Source organism: Phyllobates terribilis, unplaced genomic scaffold, assembly GCF_046119375.1.
Source record: "Phyllobates terribilis strain yellow unplaced genomic scaffold, ASM4611937v1 Scaffold_2__4_contigs__length_985480577, whole genome shotgun sequence".
In the NCBI taxonomy this organism is placed as follows: Eukaryota; Metazoa; Chordata; class Amphibia; order Anura; family Dendrobatidae; genus Phyllobates; species Phyllobates terribilis.
The window spans coordinates 759,886,916-759,910,153 of NW_027362762.1; the positions used below are offsets into that span (position 1 = coordinate 759,886,916).

Below are 23,238 nucleotides of genomic sequence, written 5' to 3' on the forward strand. Positions count from 1 at the left end.
GCCATGAGACTCTATGAGCTGTCCCAGGCCGAAGGTGTAGATGGAGAAGAGCAGGGGTCCTAGAACTGAACCTTGGGGGACACCGACAGATAGGGGGCGAGATGAGGAGGTGGTGTGTGAGTGGGAGACACTGAATGTCTGGTCTGTTAGGTATGAGGAGATCCAGGATAGGGCCAAGTCTGTGATGCCGAGAGATGAGAGAGTCTGGAGTAATAGGGAATGGTCCACTGTGTCAAAGGCAGATGACAGGTCTAGGAGGAGGAGGACAGAGTAGTGTCGCTTAGATTTGGTGGTTAGTAGGTCGCTGGTGACTTTAGTCAGTGCAGTTTCAGTAGAATGGTGCGGTCGGAAACCAGATTGTAGGCGGTCAAAGAGGGAGCAGGAGGAGAGGTGGGAGGACAGTTCAGAATGGACATGTTCCAGTAGTTTTGAGGCATAGGGGAGAAGTGATATGGGGCGATAGCTAGACACAGAGGATGGGTCAAGGGAGGGCTTTTTGAGGATGGGTGTGATTGAGGCATGTTTGAAGCATAAGGGGAAGACACCAGTTGTTAGTGACAGGTTGAAGAGGTGGGCTAGGGCTGAGATGAAGATAGTGGTAAGGTTTGGGATGAGGTGGGACGGGATTGGGTCAAGTTTGCATGGTGATGAGGTGTGATTTGGAGAGTAAAGAGGAAAGTTGATCTTCAGAAATGGTGGAGAAGGTGGTTTTGGAGGAAGAGGGTTGAGTAGGTGTGGGGAGGGGCTGTGGGGGCTTTAGGCAAAAGCTTTGTCTGATGGTGTCAATCTTCTGCTTGAAGAATAAGGCAAAGTCTTCGGCTGAAATAAGAGGAGAGGGAGGAGGCACTGGGGGACGAAGGAGAAAATTGAAGGTGTTGAATAGTTGTTTGGGGTTGTGAGACAGAGAGGATATGAGAGATGTGAAGTATGTTTGTTTTGCTGCAGTGAGTGTGGACTTGAAGGTAGTGAGGGACTGTTTGAATGCGATGAAGTGCTCATGGGAGTGGGACCTTTTCCATGTACGCTCAGCAACCCTGGAGTCCCGTACCAGTTTTCCAAATATATCTATTATGTAATTGTGCACTGCATATCCGAAAGCAGGTTAAATCAGTTTATCAATACATTTCTGCTATTTATGTGTGTACTTCATCTCAGCAATTAAGTTAGTAATTTGGCAATACCTCACTGCTATCCTGCAGCTAACTATATCTCTGCTAGTTCCGGATTACATATGTCCCTGCTATTAACCATATCCCTGCTGCAAGTCCCTGATTGCATACATCTCTGCTATTAACCATATCCCTACTACAACTTCCAAATTGCATACTTCTCTGCTTCAAGTTCCTAATTGCATACATGTCCACTATTAACCACATCTCTGCATCTCTGCTACAACTTCCTGATTGCATACTTCCCTGTTATTAACCATATCCCTATTAGAACTTTTTAATTGTATGCTTCTCTGCTACAAGTTCATGATTGCATACATGTCCACTATTAACCATATCCCTGCAACAATTTACTAATGGCATACTTCTCTGCTATTAAACATATCCCTGATGCAAGTTCAAGATAACCATTAACTGATCCTGGTTGTATCCCCACTCCAGCCTCTCCTTCATCTGGTGCTTTTTGCTCCACTTGTCTACCTGCCATCCTGCATTCACTGCTGTCGTGGTCCTCCGTGATTCACATGTTGGCCATCAAGAACTGCTCCTCCTTTCAATGCTGTTTACATGACCTATGGCTTAGAGAATTCACTTCACCAGATGAGCCGATAACACACATGCTTTAGTATAGCTCTCAGACAAGGCTCTGCTGAGCCCCATTCTCAGAATCGGTGGGGATCACAGTGATTGGACCCCAGGCAACACGGTAAGGTATCCCCTATTCTATGAATACTCCCTTAGGAAAATCCCTTTTATTTTCTGACTCTGTGAGTATCCGGACCCCTTTTTGGTCATCTCTATTAATCCAAAACTTAGTCCAGTGTCGTTCTCTAGAATCTTTCCTGATGCACTAATAAATCCATTTGGCTTACAAATAGTGATGTAAAAAACTCACCAAATACTGAACGTGTCCACGTGGGCCTAACATGGATAATATAAGACACAAAAAGGTGTTTTAAATGTAGCAATTGTGTGGCATGTGTCCATTTGTGAACAGGCGACCAATTCAGGGGAAACGTCACTGGGAAGGAGTATAGAATTAATCATTTTATTAACTGTTACACCCAAGGGGTGATTTATAAGGCAACATACATTTGTGGAATGGAGTATGTTGGAAAGAAGAAACGCAAATTCAGACAGAGAGTTGGTGACCACATTGGGGACATTGAATACAATAGTGACACCCCTCTGGCCAGACATGTCAATACTTACATGGTGAAAAAGTTACATCTTTAAAGTTCATGGGCATTGTTAGTTTGGCCAAATCACCCAGAGGATGTAATTAGGTAATTAGGAACAATTGATCCTACAACAGGAAACAAAGTGGATTTTTTTACCTTACTACAATGACACCCTTTGGACTGAATAACCAATTTGATTATAACTGCTTTCCATGAGCAATTCTGAAATATGTAGATGTATAGGGGTTTTCCTGTACACTTGTATACATCTATAGCTGTGAATATTTTACATACTTACCTTTTCCTACATGATTGATTATTGGCAATGACGACTAATATCAAGATATGCCATTTATCTATGAAATGTAGACCATGCTTTGCTTCATGCTGTGCCTCCCATTGATGCATACAGGGGAGGCTATCCATGTAAAGTAACTTTACATAACCAGTTAAAGCCAGGACTGGATAAGTTCTTGCTTTTCACTTGGGTCAGTGAGCATTGTGTGATCACATTCATGATGATGCGTTTTGCATTTTACGCGAACCAGAAATGACATAGCTATGTGTTGCAGCGTGACCAAAAATGACAGCGGGCATCATGTGCCACACTGATGATAACGCGTTTTGCATGTCACTTGTACTGTAAATTGTATTGTTATGCGTTCCAGCGCGACCAGATATGACGCGAGATTAGCGTCCCAGGTGACCGGAACAATGTGCGCTAGTAATTTGGCTATAAAAAAACACAACACGCTGTTTGTAAGTTTTTTCTTCTCACCTTTCTATAATTTTTGTTAATACATACCGATTAATGATGTGATATATACTTGAGCCTGAGTTGATGTATTTATTACTATGAGGGCAGTATGGCTAGGTGATCTTCCTTTTAACCTATAGACTGTAGCATCGGCATCCCTGCCCTCTGCTAGGCAGGGACGCCGTCCCTCTCACCTCCGCGCTCCTCACGTGGGCCCCTCTAGCGCTCCTGTCTCTGTCGGCGCAGCGGCGTCCCTGCCCCATGTCAGACAGGGACACCGTCTCTCTCGCCCCCCGGCTCCTGGCACGGCTTCTCCCTGCGCTCCGTTCCCCGCTGTGGCCGGCGCGCGTTCTTCCTCCTGCTGAGTGCTTAGGGCGCGCGCGCGCACTCCCCCCCCTCTTAAAGGGACAGCGCGCGTCTTCCTAAAGAGTCCCCGGCCAATGGCCAGAGGACTTCCCACATTTAAGGCACCTCCTCCAAAATGGAGGTGCCCGAGCAAAGTTGTTTGCACTGTGTCTGATCTGTGCTTCAGCCCTCAGGTCCCGCTGCTAGCCTGACTTCTCGTCCTGCCTGCCAGCCTGTTATCTGCCCGTTACCTGCCGAGCCTGCCAGCCTGCTCACCTGGTGCGCTCACCTGTTACCTGCCTGTTACCTGCCTCGTCTGTCTGCCTGCTCACCTGGGAGCGTCCACCAGTTACCTGCCTGTTACCTGCTGTGTCCGTCAGTCTGCTCACCTGGGAGCGCCCACCAGTTACCTGTCAGTTACCCGCCTCGTCTGTGTGCCCGCTCACCTGGGAGCACCTGCCTGTTTCCTGTCAGCCTGCCTGGAGACCCTGCCGTCACTTGCTGTGACCACTTTCCTGGTAAACCTAAAGACTGCTACTTGCCCTGCTTTCTCGAACTGTGACCACCTGTCGGCTACCAGAGACTTCCGCCTGCTTGCCGTGTCCATCTGCCATTCCGGTCAGTCCCAGCAATCTGACCCGTGGGAGCCACCTGCTCTCTTACAAGGTCGCCCCCAGAGTAGCACCTGGTCCCTCAGCCCGGATCCTCCCTGGTCACGGTGTCGTTAGCTGCCGTACGACCAGGGTCGGTTCGGGTGGATATTTAGTCACGCCCCTCTGGGTCCCTCCTTGCTCCTTGGTACAGAGGTTCCACCACCCGGACCCGTAACAGTTTGCTCGGGCCATAGAACCCGGTGGCACCCAAGCTCCCTCACTCTCAGACCTATGCCATGAACTATCCCGTCAGAGGTCCCAAAAGGAGTCCATCCTGAGCCACCTGCGTAATGTTAACTCACGCCTGGACACACTGACTGCTTCATCGGGACCTGCTTCCAGTCACACGACTCCTACCCCGGCAGCGTCGCTGCCCATCAATACCATGGCATCCCTTCCCAGTCCCCGCCTATCCGCCCCGCCTCGTTTTGGTGGAGATCCCGGTCTGGCACGAGGCTTCATTAACCAGTGCACCCTGCACTTTGAACTTTTGGCACACCAATTCACCTCCAACCGGGCCAAAGTGGCCTTCATCATGTCCCATCTCACTGGGGAGGCACTGACTTGGCTAAATCCCCTGTGGGAGAGAGGAGACCCCCTGGTGTCCAACCTGCCAGCCTTTCTCACGGCTTTCCGGAAAGTCTTCGACGAACCAGGATGAAAGACCTCATCCTCCTCCTCTCTGCTACGCCTCCGCCAGGGGAGTCTCACCGTGGGCCAATATGCCATACGGTTCCGTACCCTTGCTTCCAAGCTTGCCTGGGATAACGAGGCCCTAGTGTCCGTCTTCTGGGAAGGCCTATCCGGCCGGATTAAAGATGAACTCGCCGGTCGGGACATTCCAACCTCCCTGGATGACTTAGTAACACTTGCCACCCGGATTGACATCCGGTTCCAGGAGCGTACCAAAGAGGTCAACCGTGAGAAGAGGTTTCCCCGCCTTGCTCCCACTTTCCAGAGACCCGTCTCTTCCTCTGTAACTCCCCGGGCGCACTCGCCAGAGCCCATGCAGCTCGACCAGACCATGATGGTCAAAACCCGTCAAGAGTCACGCCGTGCCGAGGGGAGCTGTTTCTACTGTGGCAGTAAGGAGCACCGGATCCGTTCCTGCCCGGAGAGGCCGGGAAACGCCAGTGTCTAGGATCGCTCGGAGAGGTCGTCCTAGACAAAAGTAAACCCCCTCCATCTCTAATGCTGTCGGTCTCTATCATCTGCGGGGAGAACCGCTACTTTGAACTAGCTCAACTCGATTCTGGAGCTGCCGGAAACCTCATTTCCCAGTCCGTGGTAGAGAAATACCGCATTCCCACTAAACCTTTGGCTGAACCCTTATCTGTCGTCTCCGTGGATGGGGGGCTCTTACCACTAACCATCCAACTCATCACCGAACCCATGACTCTGCAGGTGGGAATGCTGCACTCTGAGAGGATCCTCTTCCATGTTCTACCTGGACTCTCTGACGCCCTTTTGTTAGGCCTTCCTTGGCTCCAGAGACATGCACCCGTGCTGAATTGGCAGACCGGAGAGGTCCTTCGCTGGGGGCAGGACAGTCATAAGACTTGTTTAGTTCCCGTTCGTCCTGCTCATCCTTCTCCTACTCCAGCCAATCTACCCGGTCTACCGGCTCCTTATTGGTCTTATGCTGATGTTTTCAACAAGAAAGAAGCAGAGACATTACCCCCCCATAGACCATACGATTGCCCAATCGACCTGGTACCCGGCGCTACTCCACCCCGTGAGCGTATTTACCCGTTGTCCGCTGCCGAGACCCGGGCCATGTCTGAATATATCGAGGAAAATCTGGCCCGTGGATTTATCCGGAAATCTACCTCCCCGGCGGGAGCAGGCTTCTTCTTCGTCAAAAAGAAGGACGGCTCACTCCGTCCCTGTATAGACTATAGAGGCCTTAACCAGATCACGGTGAAGAATAAATACCCCCTTCCGCTCATTCCTGAATTATTTGACCGTCTGAGGGGTGCCAGAATCTTCACCAAGCTGGATCTCCGTGGGGCGTATAACTTGGTCCGTATCCGCCAGGGGGATGAATGGAAGACGGCATTCAACACCCGGGATGGCCACTATGAATATCTCGTAATGTCCTTCGGCCTCTGTAATGCTCCCGCCGTCTTTCAAGAGTTGGTCAATGACATCTTCCGTGACCTTCTCTACTCCTGCGTGGTGGTGTACCTGGACGACATCTTGATCTTCTCTCCGGATCTTCCCACACACCGGAGGGACGTTCGTCAGGTCCTGCTCAGGCTCAGGCAGAACCACCTCTACGCAAAATTTGAGAAATGCCTCTTTGAGCAGTCCTCACTTCCATTTTTGGGCTACGTCATCTCCCAGATCGGCCTACGAATGGATCCTGAGAAACTTTCTGCCATCCTGAAGTGGCCCCGACCGGAGGGGTTGAAGGCTATTCAGCGGTTCTTGGGCTTCACCAATTACTACCGCCTCTTCATTCCGCACTTCTCTTCCCGGATTGCCCCTATCTCTGCGCTCACCCGTAAGGGCGCTAGTCCCAAAGAATGGCCGCCCGAGGCTGAAGAGGCCTTCCTTTCTTTGAAACAAGCTTTCGCCTCTGCATCTGTGCTGCACCGTCCGGACTGCAACAAACAATTCTTCTTAGAAGTAGATGCTTCCTCCTCCGGAGCCGGAGCGGTGCTCACCAAAAAGTCGCCATCCGGGAGAATGGTAACCTGCGGCTTCTTCTCCAAACTCTTCTCCTCGTCTGAGCGCAATTATTCTATAGGAGACTGAGAATTGTTAGCCGTTAAATTGGCACTGGAGGAGTGGCGTTACCTGCTCGAGGGGGCTCTTCACCCGGAAATAATTTATACGGACCACAAAAACTTGGCTTACCTCCAGAGTGCCCAAAGACTTAACCCGCGCCAGGCCCGGAGGTCCTTGTTCTTCGCCCGCTTTGATTTCATTCTTCATTTCCGCCTGGCAGACAAAAATATCAAAGCCAATGCCTTGTCCCGATCCTTTCTGTTCTCCGATCTAGAGGAGGAGCCTAAGCACATCACCGACCCCGCCAAGGTAATGCAAGTGGCTCCCTTGGATCTGAATCGTCTTCCACCTGGTAAGAGGTTCGTGACAGTACCTGATCGAGAGAAGGTTCTGCACTGGGGACATTCGTCTAAGCTAGCCGGCCATGCTGGCCAAAAGAAGACCCTCCAGCTTATTGCCCGGCATTACTGGTGGACTACCCTGTGCAAGGAGCTAATAAACTTTGTCTCGACCTGTGCGTCCTGCGCCCGCAACAAGGTTCCTAGACATCTGCCAGCCGGCTGCCTTCTGCCTCTTCCCGTACCTGCTGCCCCGTGGCAACACAGCGCTATGGACTTTATAACGGATCTCCCTGTCTCTGCTGGTTGTACGGTCATTTGGGTGGTCGCTGGTCGCTTCTCTAAAATGGCCCACTTCATTCCCCTGCCGGGTCTTCCGTCTGCATCTGAGTTGGCTAAGGACTTTATTCATCATATTTTCCGTCTCCATGGTCTTCCTCTCCACATCGTGTCCGATCGAAGGGTTCAGTTCACCTCTCGCTTCTGGAGAGCCACGTGTAAACTGCTGGGGGTCACCTTGGACTTCTCTTCTGCTTATCACCCACAGTCCAATGGTCAAGTAGAGCGGATCAACCAAATCTTAACTAGTTACTTCCGGCACTTTGTTAATGCCCACCATTCCGATTGGGTGGATCTTTTACCGTGGGCCCAATTCTCCTACAATAATCATGAGAGCGAATCCTCTTCCAAATCCCCATTTTTTACAGTCTACGGCCAACATCCCCGGATCCCGTTTCCCGCCTCCGCCTCGGTGGACAATCTGGCCGCGGAATCTCTTGTTAGCAAATTCTCCACCATTTGGGAGAGTACCAGATCCGCACTTCTTCTGTCCTCCGAGCGGATGAAGAGACAGGCTGACAAGAGACGTCTGGATCCTCCCCAATTCCGTCCTGGAGATAAGATCTGGCTCTCGCCCAAATTTGTCCGGCTCAAGATTCCTTCCTACAAGTTAGGGCCCCGGTTCATTGGCCCACTGGAAGTTATCAAGCAAATCAACCCGGTGGCCTATAAATTGAAACTCCCGGCCAACTTGCGGATCCCCAACTCCTTCCATGTATCTCTCCTCAAACCCGTGGTACTTAACTCTTTTTCCAAGTCTTCAGGTACGCCTCCTGCTCTGGTTTCCATTGAAAACGAGTTTGAAGTAGAGAGCATTCTGGCCACCAAGAGGGTAAGAGGAAAGACCTTTTTTCTAGTGGATTGGAAGGGGTTTGGTCCTGAGGAGAGAACGTGGGAGCCTCGGGAGAACATCCATGCCCCGCTCATCCTTGATAAATTTCTTTCTGGCCTAAAGAGGAGGGGGCGTAAGGGGGGGGGGGTACTGTAGCATCGGCGTCCCTGCCCTCTGCTAGGCAGGGACGCCGTCCCTCTCACCTCTGCGCTCCTCACGTGGGCCCCTCTAGCGCTCCTGTCTCTGTCGGCGCAGCGGCGTCCCTGCCCCATGTCAGACAGGGACACCGTCTCTCTCGCCCCCCGGCTCCTGGCGCAGCTTCTCCCTGCGCTCCGTTCCCTGCTGTGGCCGGTGCGCGTTCTTCCTCCTGCAGAGTGCTTAGTTCGCGCGCGTGCGCACTCCCCCCCCTCTTAAAGGGACAGCGCGCGTCTTCCTAAAGAGTCCCCGGCCAATGGCCAGAGGACTTCCCACATTTAAGGCACCTCCTCCAAAATGGAGGTGCCCGAGCAAAGTTGTTTGCACTGTGTCTGATCTGTGCTTCAGCCATCAGGTCCCGCTGCTAGCCTGACTTCTAGTCCTGCCTGCCAGCCTGTTATCTGCCCGTTACCTGCCGAGCCTGCCAGCCTGCTCACCTGGTGCGCTCACCTGTTACCTGCCTCGTCTGTCTGCCTGCTCACCTGGGAGCGTCCACCAGTTACCTGCCTGTTACCTGCTGTGTCCGTCAGTCCGCTCACCTGGGAGCGCCCACCAGTTACCTGTCAGTTACCCGCCTCGTCTGTCTGCCCGCTCACCTGGGAGCCACCTGCTGTCTTACAAGGTCGTCCCCAGAGTAGCACCTGGTCCCTCAGCCCGGATCCTCCCTGGTCACGGTGTCGTTAGCTGCCGTATGACCAGGGTCGGTTCGGGTGGATACTTAGTCACGCCCCTCTGGGTCCCTCCTTGCTCCTTGGCACAGAGGTTCCACCACCCGGACCCGTAACATAGACATTGTGCTGCATTCTCCTCAAGAGGAGATAACGTGCTGGAAGCTCATAGGAAGAGCATAGAGCCTCCTATATACAGGGTCAGCTGTGGATTGCGCTTAAGAGGCCGGGAGTCAATGGTGATCTTAGGACAATGACGGCATCTATAGGGACATACAGGGCCTGATTGTATCTTGGAGGACTGGAATATTGTTGAGATTCCCTGTACCCTAACACCTGGACATCTGAATGAGTGAGACTGACTATAGTGTGTGACTAAGGACACCATCTGTACTGATGATAGATGTCCACTGTCTATATCAGATTCATGATGTCATGTGCATTTATTGGTTTACATATATACAAATGGTTCTGACCACTGTCAGTTTTGGCATTTTAATACTATTTGTTTCTATCACTATGTTGTATTGTTTGTAGAGCCATCATTTCACTAGGAAGGGATCCACCGGTTCAGTTACAAACATATGGGATCTCTTTTTCTGATTGAGATATGTACCGTATATATTTTAAACATAAAAGTAAAAGTTATGTTTTAACCTTTCACCTTGCGCTGTTTATTACTGACATATTATTCTATTGTGGTGGACGACATTCTCTAGAATATTTTCCCATATTAACTGATAACTGATATGTGGGAGTCGGACCATCCAAACCTTATAAGTCTTGGACTATACATCATGCTTTAAACCTATAACTTGTGTATGCTCGATGACGTTTTGTATGCTAGATTTACCCTAATAACATCTTGAATTCATTACATAGGAAATAGTGCATACCTTTGTGACTCATGGTGCCAATATTTTTAGATGCAATTGTGGCACCCCAGGGGTCTGGTTTCCACAGTAATGCAATGTTATGTCTGAGAGCAGGTGGGAGGTCTCTTGGTCAGGAATCCTATGCATGCCACACCTCCTGCCCAGTCCTGGGAGGGGAAGGACTTCCCCTATATAAACCTGGGGCTGAGGCAGGGTTAGAGAGTTCAGAGGGAGAGTTCAGCCAGGAGGGCTGACAGGGAGCTGTGGCTCCGGCTGGGCCCAGCTCCTGGGCCATGCCAGAAGTAGAGACAGAGAAGAGAAGCAGCTATGGGAAGAAACAACAGGAGCTCTGTGGGAGCAGTGTTACAAGGAGTCAGGGGCTGGCAGCTGCAGAGCTCGCCCTGACTGAGAAGATTTCTTACCGGACCCGGAGTCCGAGGCTGTGGGGACTAACTCCTACCCAGCAGCAGAATCCGTCAGGCAGGGGATTTCAGGTCCTCTGGCCAAGAAACCCGAAGGCACGGTCACACGCATGGGACCAGCACCGCCGTCGGGGAGCGGAAGCTACTAGAAGGCCCCGAGTCACCGGCCATACGGGTGAGCACCACACGGTACACTCAGGGACGTGGGCTACTTATACCCGCCTCTAGCAAGGTAGCCAGAAGAGTACAGTCAGTTTGGGAGGCCTACAACTCCGCCTGGCCAGGAGAGATCCCATCTGCTCAAGGACTGACCAGGCCCCAATCGCTAGCCAGTACTCCGGGAGGGTCTATCGTTGTCACCAGTAAAGACCCTGAACTACACCGTACCGTCTCTGAGTGGTTCCTGCTACCCCCATCATCCACGTCGGCTGCCCTGAGGCCATACCCCTCCCGTTGGGGGTTATACTATCACGCTGCACAATCCTACCACCGGCCTCAGCGGTCTGCCCTGCAGCAGCAGCTCCTTAGCTGTACTCAACGGGTGGCGTAGTCGTCCAACATCTACCGCTAATACAGCGCCACTTAGTCTGACTCCCTGGGCACGGACCGGGTCACCGCCACGAGACTACAACCCTCAACAGATCCGGCTCCGGGTAAGCTCCCGCGTGCGCAACCCTGCGCGACACAGGCCCAGGGGTGCGTCACAATCATATATTTCTGAAGTTACTTCATGGTCATTACTACTATTGCCCTCATACTGAATGTAGAAATATCCATTACATGTGGACTTCGCTCGAGCTATAAAACATAATGGAACCTAGGGGTCTGATGAACTGAATTAATCTGCTCTATATATCATTTGTGTACACAGATAAGAGAAGTCTCTGGAGGTAACTGAACCACAGAACAAAAGAAATTGCCGCACCATATACAGTACAGACCAAAAGTTTGGACACGCCTTCTCATTTAAAGATTTTTCTGCATTTTCACGACTATGAAAATTGTACATTCACACTGAAGGCATCAAAACTATGAATTAACACATGTGGAATTATATACTTAACAAAAAAGTGTGAAACAACTGAAAATATGTCTTATATTCTAGGTTCTTCAAAGTAGCCACCTTTTGCTTTGATGACTGCTTTGCACACTCTTGGCATTCTCTTGATGAGCTTCCAGAGGTAGTCACCGGAAATGGTTTTCACTTCACAGCTGTGCCCTGTCAGGTTTAATAAGTGGGATTTCTTGCCTTATAAATGGGGTTGGGACCATCAGTTGTGTTGTGCAGAAGTCTGGTGGATACACAGCTGATAGTCCTACTGAATAGACTGTTAGAATTTGTATTATGTTCCAGATGAAAGTATTCTTAAAGAGGTTTTCTTGACTTCTGCTAAAAAGTCTGCTGTCACTCTATGTGACTGTAGACTCCTGAATGCATAAGTCCTTACAGTGTGCGATTTTCATAAATGCGGCCTCAAGCCTACTAGACATGCGCTTCCTCGCTCAATACAAGTGAATTGAGCAAGGCCAAGTAGGCCTAGTCGGAATGTGGCTGGAAGTATGCAAATTGCATAGTTGAGGTCACATGACTACCCGCTGTTGAATTCTGACGTGTGGTTTGAGTGCTGTATGGATTCAGAAGCCTGCTGTCATATAGACTGAATGCAGAATTTTATTAGAAGATCAGACAACCCCTTTAAGATAACTCAAAATGATGGTTATATGATGGTTAAAAGAGCAGAGCATTGTTAATGCTTCAATTAGTGTGTCCTTAAAGTGAATCTGTCAGTAAGATCAACCTTACAAAGCCATCTATATGGCTATGTAGCACATAGGAAGTTGAATAAAATGATAGTTTGATATCTGTGATCTGATGTCTTATTCCAGAGAAATACACGTGTTTTTCTTATATGTGAATGAGCTGTAAAGGGCTATGAACCAGACACTGATTAGCTTGAGATTCTGCCTCCAGAGATTATTTTACATGAAGGGGGAGTTACCAGTGTGATATGTAATGGCCACTCTCTGCTCTCATGAGAGCTGTGTGTGATTATACCTGACACATCTGCAGGTTCCTCTCAGCTTCCATCTCCCAGGCAGACAGAGCTGCAATATTGCTGCAATACAGCAGAGCTCAGAGAGCTGCAGCTGTAAAGTGTTTGTAAGAAGACAAAGTTCAGTTCTACTGTTCTGTGTTAGTGACATGTTTCACTCTGGTAACTCCTTTTATTTATAACTACCTGTACCCCGCCACGCTTTGCTGTGGCTCAGTCTGGTTAAATGGAAAAGAAAGAAAAGAGAAAGTGCACATTTCTAAAATATTTAATTTCACAATGCTTGTGGGTATACAATCATTTTTGTTGGGGTATAGCGTGTGTTGCTTTTACGTCCAACAGCTGGTATATAAAAACATAGTAGGTATATAAAAACATGTGTGTATTCGAATGCAACGTTCATTTTTATTTATATAGATTATATATATATATATATATAGTCACTGGTGTGACATACGAGGAGAGGTATGTGTCACTCAGGTTGCTCTCCTGTGTGAACTGAAACCTACTAAATTTCTGCCAGCATGTTATATGCTGGGGGTTAACTCTCTTAAAGGGTGTGGTTTTATGGGAATGGCAAAGCGGGTGGGAGGCCATTCCCCTACTTCCCCTCAGGGTGTGGCTGAGCAAGCTTAAAAGCTCAGTCACTATTTTTTTTTCTGTTGTTGTGGTTTGGAGAGACAAGGTCTCCAGACTGGGAAAGCTTCAGCTCAGGACTGAGCTGAAGGCTGGGACTACAACCTGTGTGGGCCAATCCCATACGCATATGGACTGTACTATCATTTATCTTTTGTTTTGTCATTTTGCCAGTAAGGCCATGTTTATTTTGCTGGAGTTGCAGGAACCCGAGAACACCCGGGTTCCTGAGTTTACTTCCGGAAGCGGCCAAGCGAGTCGTCTTGCCACAATATATACAGTGTGGGCCATTTATATGGATACACCTAAATTAAATGGGAATGGTTGGTGATATCAGCTTCCTGTTTGTGGCACATTAGTATATGGGAGGGGGAAAACTTTTCCAGATGGGTGGTGACCATGGCGGCCATTTTAAGGTCGGCCATTTAGGTGTATCCATATAAATGGCCCACCCTGTAGTTACATTTTTAGATATAGATATATCTACAGTATATCAGATGGGGAAATGCTGGTGCTGTTGATAGTTGTGCCCATCAGGCAGGCATGGTGGCAGCCTGTACCCTGTGACCCCTGCAGGCCTGTACTTTGCACAGGTCATTACAGAGGTCGGTATTTGCTGTCAGGTGTCACAATGGAGCCGGTCATGTCAGGGATTGCTAGTTATGCAATTCCCTAGTACAGAGGGAATGTGACAGGAGGGGGCGCAGAGATGAAGGCAGGCGGCAGAGGAGGAGGGGATGATCCGCTTGTCATGTCCCGGGCCGGTATCGGCCAGATCACAGCGCTGCTCCCATCAGTGGCACAGTGGTATTTGCAGTCACTCGCTATCCGCCCACTGCTGCAAGGCTCGGGCCCAGCTCAGCACCCAGACTGAAGGCCGTGGCATGCGCCTCTCCGTGCAGCCTCTCTCTCCCGCTTGTTGTTGCGCAGTCGGAAATAAGACTTACCTGCCGGAGAAGAAGCCGCAACAGCGGTGCCGGAGAGCAGAGGCGGTGATGAGCAGCAGCGTCTTTCAGCCTCGAACAGACGATCTCGTCATTCTCCTTCCCACAGGGGACATGAAAGGAGCAGAGCACAGGCAGTGGCTGAGGCGAATGAAGGAGAGGGAGAAGGGTTTATGAATGAGATGTCACTAAGGGGGGGAGAATCTGGGTGGCTGGGGAGAGTCAGCCTGGGACTGAGCTTGTAACACCCCCCTCTCGCTATTGCTTTTACGTCCAACAGCTGGTATATAAAAACATAGTAGGTATATAAAAACATGCGTGTATTCGAATGCAACGTTGTGTCAAAATTTCAAAGCAATCAGTTAAGAACTTTTGAAGATTTAAGATTTTGAACAAACGAACATTTACATTTATATTTATATAGCTAAGCTCTGGAGTAAGATTCTGATGCTGATCCGTGTCCGGACCATTGCCTAGAACAGCTCATTTACTCTACATATGAGAAAACCATGGCTTTCTCTGGAATAAGACATCACATTGCTGACATCAAAGTATCATTTATTCAATTTCCTATGACCTTCATGCTCATATAGACGGCTTAGCAGGGTTGATTCTACTGACAGATTCCCTTTAAACACTTAAGGGATCAGTCTGTTTAGCAGTGATCACATGAGCACGACCGAGCCTCTGTGATCACCATGACATACAGGTATGTTTTAGATTGCAATTAGTTAAGGCATCGTCGCTTACCTGTATATCACAGTAATTGTATGAGCTCATAAGCAGTAATCATGCGATCACTTGATTGACTGCTGGATTCCCATTGTAAGGCCACTATCATATTTGGGCTGTATTCGGTCTGTATTTTTTCCAAGGAGTGGGTGATTAATGCAGAATTGGTGACTTGTTTCTATTATACCTTTTCTCTGATTGTTCCTCACCTGGTTTTGGCTCCCACTCCTGAGAAAAAATACTGACCGAATACTGACCAAATACTGATAGTGGGGCTGTGGCCTAACAGTCTAAATCAGAGAAGCTTCTGATTCTAGCCAATAAAAAACTCCTTAGATGCCGTGGTCAATAGCGACCAGTGCATCTACGTAGACTGTAAGGATCTGAACCATATACCTGTTCTGCCTGGTTTTGCCGTTATCCAAGATGGAGTTGACAGCTTCACGGGGGCCATCTTATTTCCTGTCTGACATTTCCTGCTTCTTGTTTGCTGGATATATAAAGGGACTCCGTCCACTATACCTTTGCTTGTGCATCTCGTGCTTCACCTGTTGCCAAGCTTGGAGGATTTGTATTGTACTTGCCTCTTCTCATCATCGGGGTTCCCCGTCTGCTACTTATCTACCGTTCGTCTGAAGATTCAACTCGTTCTGATCTGCCCTGCATCTATCTCCATTGCGGCTTGCTCCCCGCAAGGAGCCCAGTCCGAGCTCCGTATCTTTGGACTTTGCATTTCTGGACCTTGAATACTTATCTGTTCGTACAAGACATCAGATCTGTTTCTAGAGACTGTGTTTGCCTAACATTAATTACTAAATCCTGATTGCTACAATATACTTATTGAGACGTGATATATTGTGTTTGTTTTCACTCTGACCCATGCCATCGGTCTCCATAGCCTCAAGGAGTATACACTTGACATAGACGAAGCTCCCACTGTCACCACAATGACCCCATGCAACATGATCAGGGGTGGCAATGTATTGTTATGTCTGAGCCCCAAGAATGGCCTCCTGGTCTGCCAATTACTGAAGCTTATGAGTCTAGTAGAATTCTGGCTGGCAGGTATATTTATACATTAGTACTGCAGTGTATTGTATAAGAGATGAAATGATGTATGTTAAAGCCACCAGGCAGGTATAATAAATATTGTACAAAATTTTATAAAGTATTTAAAAATATAATAAAATAAAAAGGGTTAAAAGGTATCAAAAATCACTTTTTTACTCCCCAAAAATTTTCATTGTAAAAAACAAAGCCTCTTAAAAATAAAAAAAATAATTGGTATTGCTGCATCGATAATGACATGAACTATACAATGAAAAGGGAATTTCAGCATCAGAATCTTCAATAAAAACAACATTTATTGTAAAAATACTGTATTTTTTGGAGTATGACGCACCTAGGTTTTAGAGGAGGAAAATAGAAAAAAAATGTAAGCAAAATATGTGGTCTTGATGCACTGTTAAGGGGGAGGGGGTCTGCTGCTGACTCTGTATAGGGGTAATGTGCTCCAATTCTGTTAATATCCCCCATCCTGGTATATATGCCCCCTCCTTCCTGTTATACGTGGCCCCCATCCTGGTATGCATGGCACCCCTCATCCTCTTCCTGCTATGCATGGCACCCCTCATCCCCATCCTGGTATGCATGGCACCCCAACAATCCAACATCATGGTATGCATGGCACCCCAATTTCCCATCCTGGTATTCATGGTACTTCATTCCTATCCTGGTATGCATGGTACCCCATCCCTCATGCTGGTATGCATGGCACCCCCTGATCCCCATCCTGGTAGGCATGGCACCCCTCATCCTGGAATGTATGGCCCCCTCATCCTGGTATTCATGGCACCCCTCATCCTAGTATGCATGGCACCCCTTTTCCTGGTATGTATGGAACCCCTTATCCCTCTTCCTGGTATGCAAGGCTCCCCTCATCCCTTTTCCTAGTATGCATGGCCCCCTCCTCCTGGTATGCATGGCCCCCTCATCCCTCTTCCTGGTATGCATGGCACCCCTCATCCCTCATCCTGGTATGCTTGGCACCCCTCATCCTTCTTACTGGTATGTATGGCACCCCTCATCCCTCTTCCTGGTATACATGGCACCCCTCATCCCTCTTCCTGGAATGCTTGGCACCCCTCATCCCTCTTCCTGGTATGTATGGCCTACCTCATCCCTCTTCCTGGTATGCATGGCACCGTTCATCCCTCTTCCTGGTATGCATGGCACAGCAATCCCCAATCATGGTATGCTTGGAACCGCCATGTGCCCTCACACTGTGAGATGCTGTGCCTGAATAGTCACTGCTCCCCACGCTGAGACTGTGTGCTTGGAGAGCAGTGACCATTCATTTTCCCTAATAGCGCGCACACTGTACCCACAGCGCGGCTCCTGCAGCGGCCGGGAGTGTGCCCACTATTAAAGTGCATGAATATTCACCCCTCTCCACTCCGATGGTCATGGGGAGCAGTGAATATTCATTTTCTTTAGTAGTGGGCACAGTGTGGGCTGCAGCAGGCGGCTCCTGCCTCCTGTGCCCCGCTCCTCCGCCACTGCTGCCCCCCCACAACCCCACCACCCACAGCCATTCAGACTAGAAGAAGCACCCCCCACTTTACTCCAAAATTTTGGAGGAAAAAAGTGCGTCTTATAGTCCGAAAAATACGGTAGTTAAAAAGTCATCATTCAAAAGCCGACTGAAGCTAACAAAAACTTTTCAGACAGCTCTGACTAAAGACAATGACTAAAGACACCTGCCTAAGACGCGTTTGCTAGCTACAATCGGCTTTAGAATTGCGGCTTTTTAACTATTTTTCCAATAAAGAGCGTTTTTATTGAAGATTTTGATGCTGGAATTCCCGTCCTTTTTTATTTGAGTTTCCTATGGCACTGAAAGTTTTCCTGCATTGACTCTTCATATCTGGATGAGCTGATCTTTTTCTTCTATATCATACAATCCATAATGACTTGAACTAAACATGAACAAAATTGTTGTTACTCTTTTATTTTATTAAGAAAAACCCACAATGGTCAGTGAAATAACTTGAAGTTTTCAAGTTAAATTTATTGAAAATTAACAGATGAAAATCAGATATTTCTTTTAAAATGTGGTTCAACAAAAAAAAAACAAATGAAAATGGCCTGGACAAAATGATGGTTCCCCTAGAAAAGATTGAATATAATTTGACCATAGGGACATGTTAAACTAAGGTGTATCCTGTAATTAGCATAATAAGTGTCTAAAAACATGTAATCAGTCAGTCTGCCTATTTAAATGGTTAAAAGTAGTCATTGTGCTGTTTGGCATCATGGTGGTGACCACACTGAACATGGACATCAGAAATCTAAGGAGAAAGCTATCTCAGAAGATTATAGACAACCATGTTAAAGGTAAAGGACATAAGACCATCTCCAAACAGCTTGATGATCCTGTTACTACAGGTGCACATATTATTCAGAAATTTAAAGTCTATGGGACTGTAGTCAACGTCCCTGGGAGTGGCCGCAAGAGGAAAATGAAAATTGATGAAGAGGCCGACACTACGAATGGCAACCAAGGAGCCCAGAGCAACTTTCAAAGAGATTAGAGGTGAACTTTAAGGTCAAAGTACATCAGTGTCAGATCGCACCATCCATCGCTGGTTTGGACCAAAGTGGACTTCAAAACGACAGAGGAGGAAACCACTGTTGAAAGCAAATCATAAAAAAGCGAGACTGCGATTTACCAAAATGCATATCGATAAGACACAAAGCTTCCAGGACAATGTCCTTTAGACAGATGAGACAAAACTAGTCACATCAGCTGTTCACAGACACAAAAGTGAAGTATAAAAGCATTTTTTTTCTGTTGAACTACAATTCAAAAGCAAAGTCTGATTCTCATTAGTTGATATATAGTAAATTGAATTTGAAATTTACATTTGTCAGTTTCAAGTAATTTCAGTGCCTATTGTTTTTTTTTTACTTTAACAGAAGGGTACCAATAATTTTGTCCATACCATTATTCCAGTTTTTATCCCACGTGGTAAACGGCTTAAAAAAATGAAAAACTATGCCAAAATTTCAGGGGGGTTTTTTGAGAAAAAAAAATTCTTCCCAGTAAAATAAAAAGTCTTGTTTCCTAATATTGTACCCATGAAAAATATGAAAGTCTATGAGGATGGCTTCCAGCTAGCTGCGCATCCTCACTTTGCTTTGTGGAGGCTCGGAGATCAGGGTTCTGGTTATCTCTATACGAGTGGATGGAATAGAAAGTGTAGCCTCTGCTGCTGACACCTAGTGGTCAATTTGAAAAACGCAACATTTCATCATTTTCAAAATAAATAGTGATAAAATAACAAAAATAAAATCATTTTTTTGCAAACACATCTTTATAAACTTGCTCATAATATTCTAATGATGGTGTGCTTTTACTTGGTCTGTTTTTGTGATTGTCGTGTTTACCAATGATATCCAATATGTGGGTTGCAAAGTATTCTGATGATGGTGAAATATTTTTGCTTGTAATATGCGATTAGGCAAATATTCAAATATAAGATAACCCCCAGTTTTCTTTCTACTATTAATCATTCTTTGAAAATTGAAAGACATAAATGTTAAAATTAAAAATATAATAACCAACATGGGGATTATTGGTCCTCCATATCCTGCCAGCCCCCCAGGGCTGTTTAATAACAATGCTTAATAGGACCTTAATTTTTATTTGTTATTATATTATAGATGCAAAATCATTTTCAAATGAAACCTCCCCTAATAGAAGGAAAAATTGCACACAAATATAGGATGATTAATGAAAAAAAATAGTTAATGCATTTTTATTAAAGCAAATAAACAGTTAAACCTATACATGACGTTCCCCCTGGGGCCGTGGGGTACTCAGTATTTTATACAGTTATACACAGTCTTTGTGGCACACAGGACCCGTTGCAACGGGTCGGTTCATCCTGTTCGTGACGCCAAGTTGACGCGCCCCCTGGGGCCGTGGGGTACTCGGTAGCCAGGCCGGTCGGTGCTGGGGATGTCACGGTGGCAGTGACCCGGTCCGTTGCCCTTAGCGGTCAACTAATTAAAGGATAGGGGAATAAAGTTTTTAGAGATAATGTTTGTGACGCCACCTGTGGTATGTGGCTATATGGGGCCGCCGCTGCGGTGCAGATCCACTGGAGCTGATGGTGACGCAGCAGAGTTGGTTCAGCTCTCCACAGGCAGAGCTAAGCTCCAGGGCAGTATATGAAGAATTGTGGAGGTAGATGTTGTTGGTGAGGTGTAATGCAGGTGATGGCGCAGCAATTATTCACGGACACAGTGGGGTGCAGTCTTCAGGTTTTACTCACAGTTGTTAAGTTCCTCAGGTTACAGTCACAGGTGTGCAACCGCCCATGTCATCCTGTGTCCTCCAGGGTAGTGATCCAGCAAACTCTCAGGCATTTTAGGAGCACTTGGACGGGACCCCGTTCTATGTACCATTCCTGGTCGTCTCACTGCGCTGGCTCTCACCCTCCTGCCCTGCGCCTCACAATCAGTGTCCCAAGCCAGTGGCCTCGGGCCTTGTCGGGTGACCTGCAGTCCCCTGGACCCAATGTGGCCACCTTTTCAGCGATGTAATTGTGGGTTTTGGCTGCAACACCTTGAAAATGCTGCAGCCTCCGGTTGGCTATCTGAGCCTGGTTGTTCTCCACTAGTGTGGGGCCTGTCCCCTTCTGCGGACTGATCCCTCCACATCAGTGTGAATTTGGGGGCACGGGTGACATCCGCACTCACCGTGCCCCTGGGATCCCCTCTGTCTCTGGAGCCTTTCCCTCTGCTCCCGTCCTCTCTCACTCTCTCCTCCTGGGCCTCTCTCTCCACTGAACTCCTGCTCCAAGCACTGGAGTCAGGAGCATGGACCCTTCTGCAATGCTCTCCTGAGCAGAACTGACCTCCTGCTCCTAACACTGGAACAGGAGACTGGCTTGTTCTAGAACCGTCTACCTTTCTTATATACCCCTACCCTCTGTGCTCCACTAAACTTCTTCCTCCACCCACCTCCTCTACCTAGTTCCACCCTCCAGCTAGAGACCAGGGACTGTGCTCTCCCTTAGGAGCAATCTCGCCCTTCCCTACTGAAGTGGAGTGTGTTAGATGTGGGTGTGTGGGTTGTACTCCCTCCTTACCTGAGAGTGGGGTACAGTACCTCTGTGGCAACTGGACCCGCAGGGGCGCCACATACACATTTGGTTTTCCTTTGTGATTTTGCAGACATGACATTAGCAGAAAAAATGGAATGTAAAGAATGATGTATTTCTACAGAATCAGAATAGAAAATAAAAAAAACTGTACAGTCAAAGGGGTTGTTTCCTTTCGGTAAAAGTTAATCCCCGACTGCAGCCTATTATAGAGACAAAGCGCGCTATACTCAACCTCCCGCCGCGGCCCCCTTATCTGGCTTCGGCTGTGGCACTAACATTACATCGACCGCTCGGCAGCCAATCAATGAGCTCAGCTGCTCCCTCTTATGGAAAAGACCCGCTCAGAACATACTTTTTGGATGTGCTGAGCCATACTAGACTAGCAGGAATGTCACTGATCTACAGGCAGAGGTATTTACAAGGATATTTACAATTTACAACACCGAAAATTGAAATAAAATAAAAATAAAACATGAATTTAGTTCAGCCATATTCGTACTGACCCGCAGAACAAAGTAAGCACTTTATTTTTTGCAGCAAATGAAAAGCGTAAAACTTAAAAATAACAAAAATCAACTGCAGAATTGGGATTTTTTTCCAACTTGTTTCCATAAATAAAGAGTTAATATAAGCTAGGTATTAGGTCGTATGTACTCCCCAATGAGAAATACAACTGTTGCACACAAAAAAAAACAAAAACCCTCAAACAGCTACCTGTAGAAAAACTATATGGCTCCTGAATTGTAACAATGAAAAATATGTGGGAACATTGAGGCCAAATTGATTAGACATTTCTTCCACCAATTTATTTTAAAAAATACAATGTAAGTGAAGTTATAATAACCAACACATCATGGAATAAAACAAAAGACTGTACTTGTATCACATAATTATTCCCCTTCTCTTGTCACCATAGAAGAGTATCTTGCTGGTAAGATAGGTGTTATGAGTGTTACTTACAGAGATAAGGTGCGGATTGAGCGCAAACATTGACCTGGCAGAACATAACAAAAACAATAAAACCACTACGATTACATAATGAGAGATTATGTTCCGGAATTATTCCTATGCTATCATTTATGACAGTTCAATGGCTTCTCTAATACTGTCAATCATAGTTGAATGCTAGCATGTAGACTTGATTCACATAAACAGTTTTTCATGTTGTATGAATATTTTTCTAGGAAACAAACTTTCACAATTTATTAAATCCCTCTCACAAAGTTTTTTTTTTACTAAAACTGTGTATTTGTGAATGTAATGTAGTGTAAGTGTGTAACATCCTTCACTACCGCTGCCTTCTCAAGTATCCAGCACCGTTCTTCGCGTCTTCTCAGTGATGCTCTTCAGACTAGCAGGCTCACTCTATGATTTATGCGTGAGCCTGAAGTATTTTTTACAATGTAAGCCTATGGAGACTTGCTCTGATACTCCATAGGGTTACACTGTAAAAGTCACTTCTGGGTCACACAAAGTGCAGCATGACCCATAGAGTCTACAGAGTGGTGACATCTCTGAGAAGAGGAGAAGAACAGCGCTGGATACCGAAGGAGGCTGCGGTAGGTGAGTATAATACACATACACTATACTACATATTAGGTCCCCGTCACACGTTCGTGTTTCGGATACGTGTGGCACCCATTTTCACACGTACTGGAGACATGTACACTCGTACACCCATAATAATCTGCGAGGTTGCACACATGTCCATGTGAACCACGCGTGTGTCCGTGTGACCAACAAGTAGACTTTTCCGGTAGCACGGATGATAAGTGCGACACACGTGCACATGGCTGATATAAAGTGTGTCATCCGTGTGCCATCCGTGTGACACGTACAGGAATAGAATGCAGAATAGAAATTACAGATGTGTTAAAGCTGTGCAAAGATAGAGATAGATATCCGTGAGATATCTAATTTGTGCCTTGCATGTGTAGTTTACTGTATATGTGTTAAGCTAATAAATAAATAAATGAAAAAAATGATGTTCCCCGAATCCGACCCGGTGACTGTGAATAGTAGTAACGCTATTCAGTCGCTGGGTCTCGCTGAGCGCAGTGTGAGCCGGCAAGTCTGATGAGCGGTGATGTCAGTACCCGGCGACTGTGAAGAGTGGTGATGTCAGTAACATTACTGCTATTCACAGTCACCGAGACCGGAATCGGGGAATGTCGCGGCAGTTTCTGGATTAC

The 23,238-nt window shown here is 47.2% G+C and overlaps 1 protein-coding gene across 1 annotated transcript in view; it reads right to left on the reverse strand.

Moving 5' to 3' along the window:
* The window catches only part of CLDN34 (claudin 34), a 42,009-nt gene extending 26,418 nt beyond the window's left edge, over nucleotides 1-15,591 (reverse strand). Inside the window, exon 1 of the mRNA XM_073670725.1 lies at nucleotides 15,270-15,591. The gene's annotated coding sequence lies outside the window, so the exon portion shown is untranslated. The remainder of the gene's footprint in view (nucleotides 1-15,269) is intronic.
* Nucleotides 15,592-23,238: the final 7,647 nt, after the last annotated feature.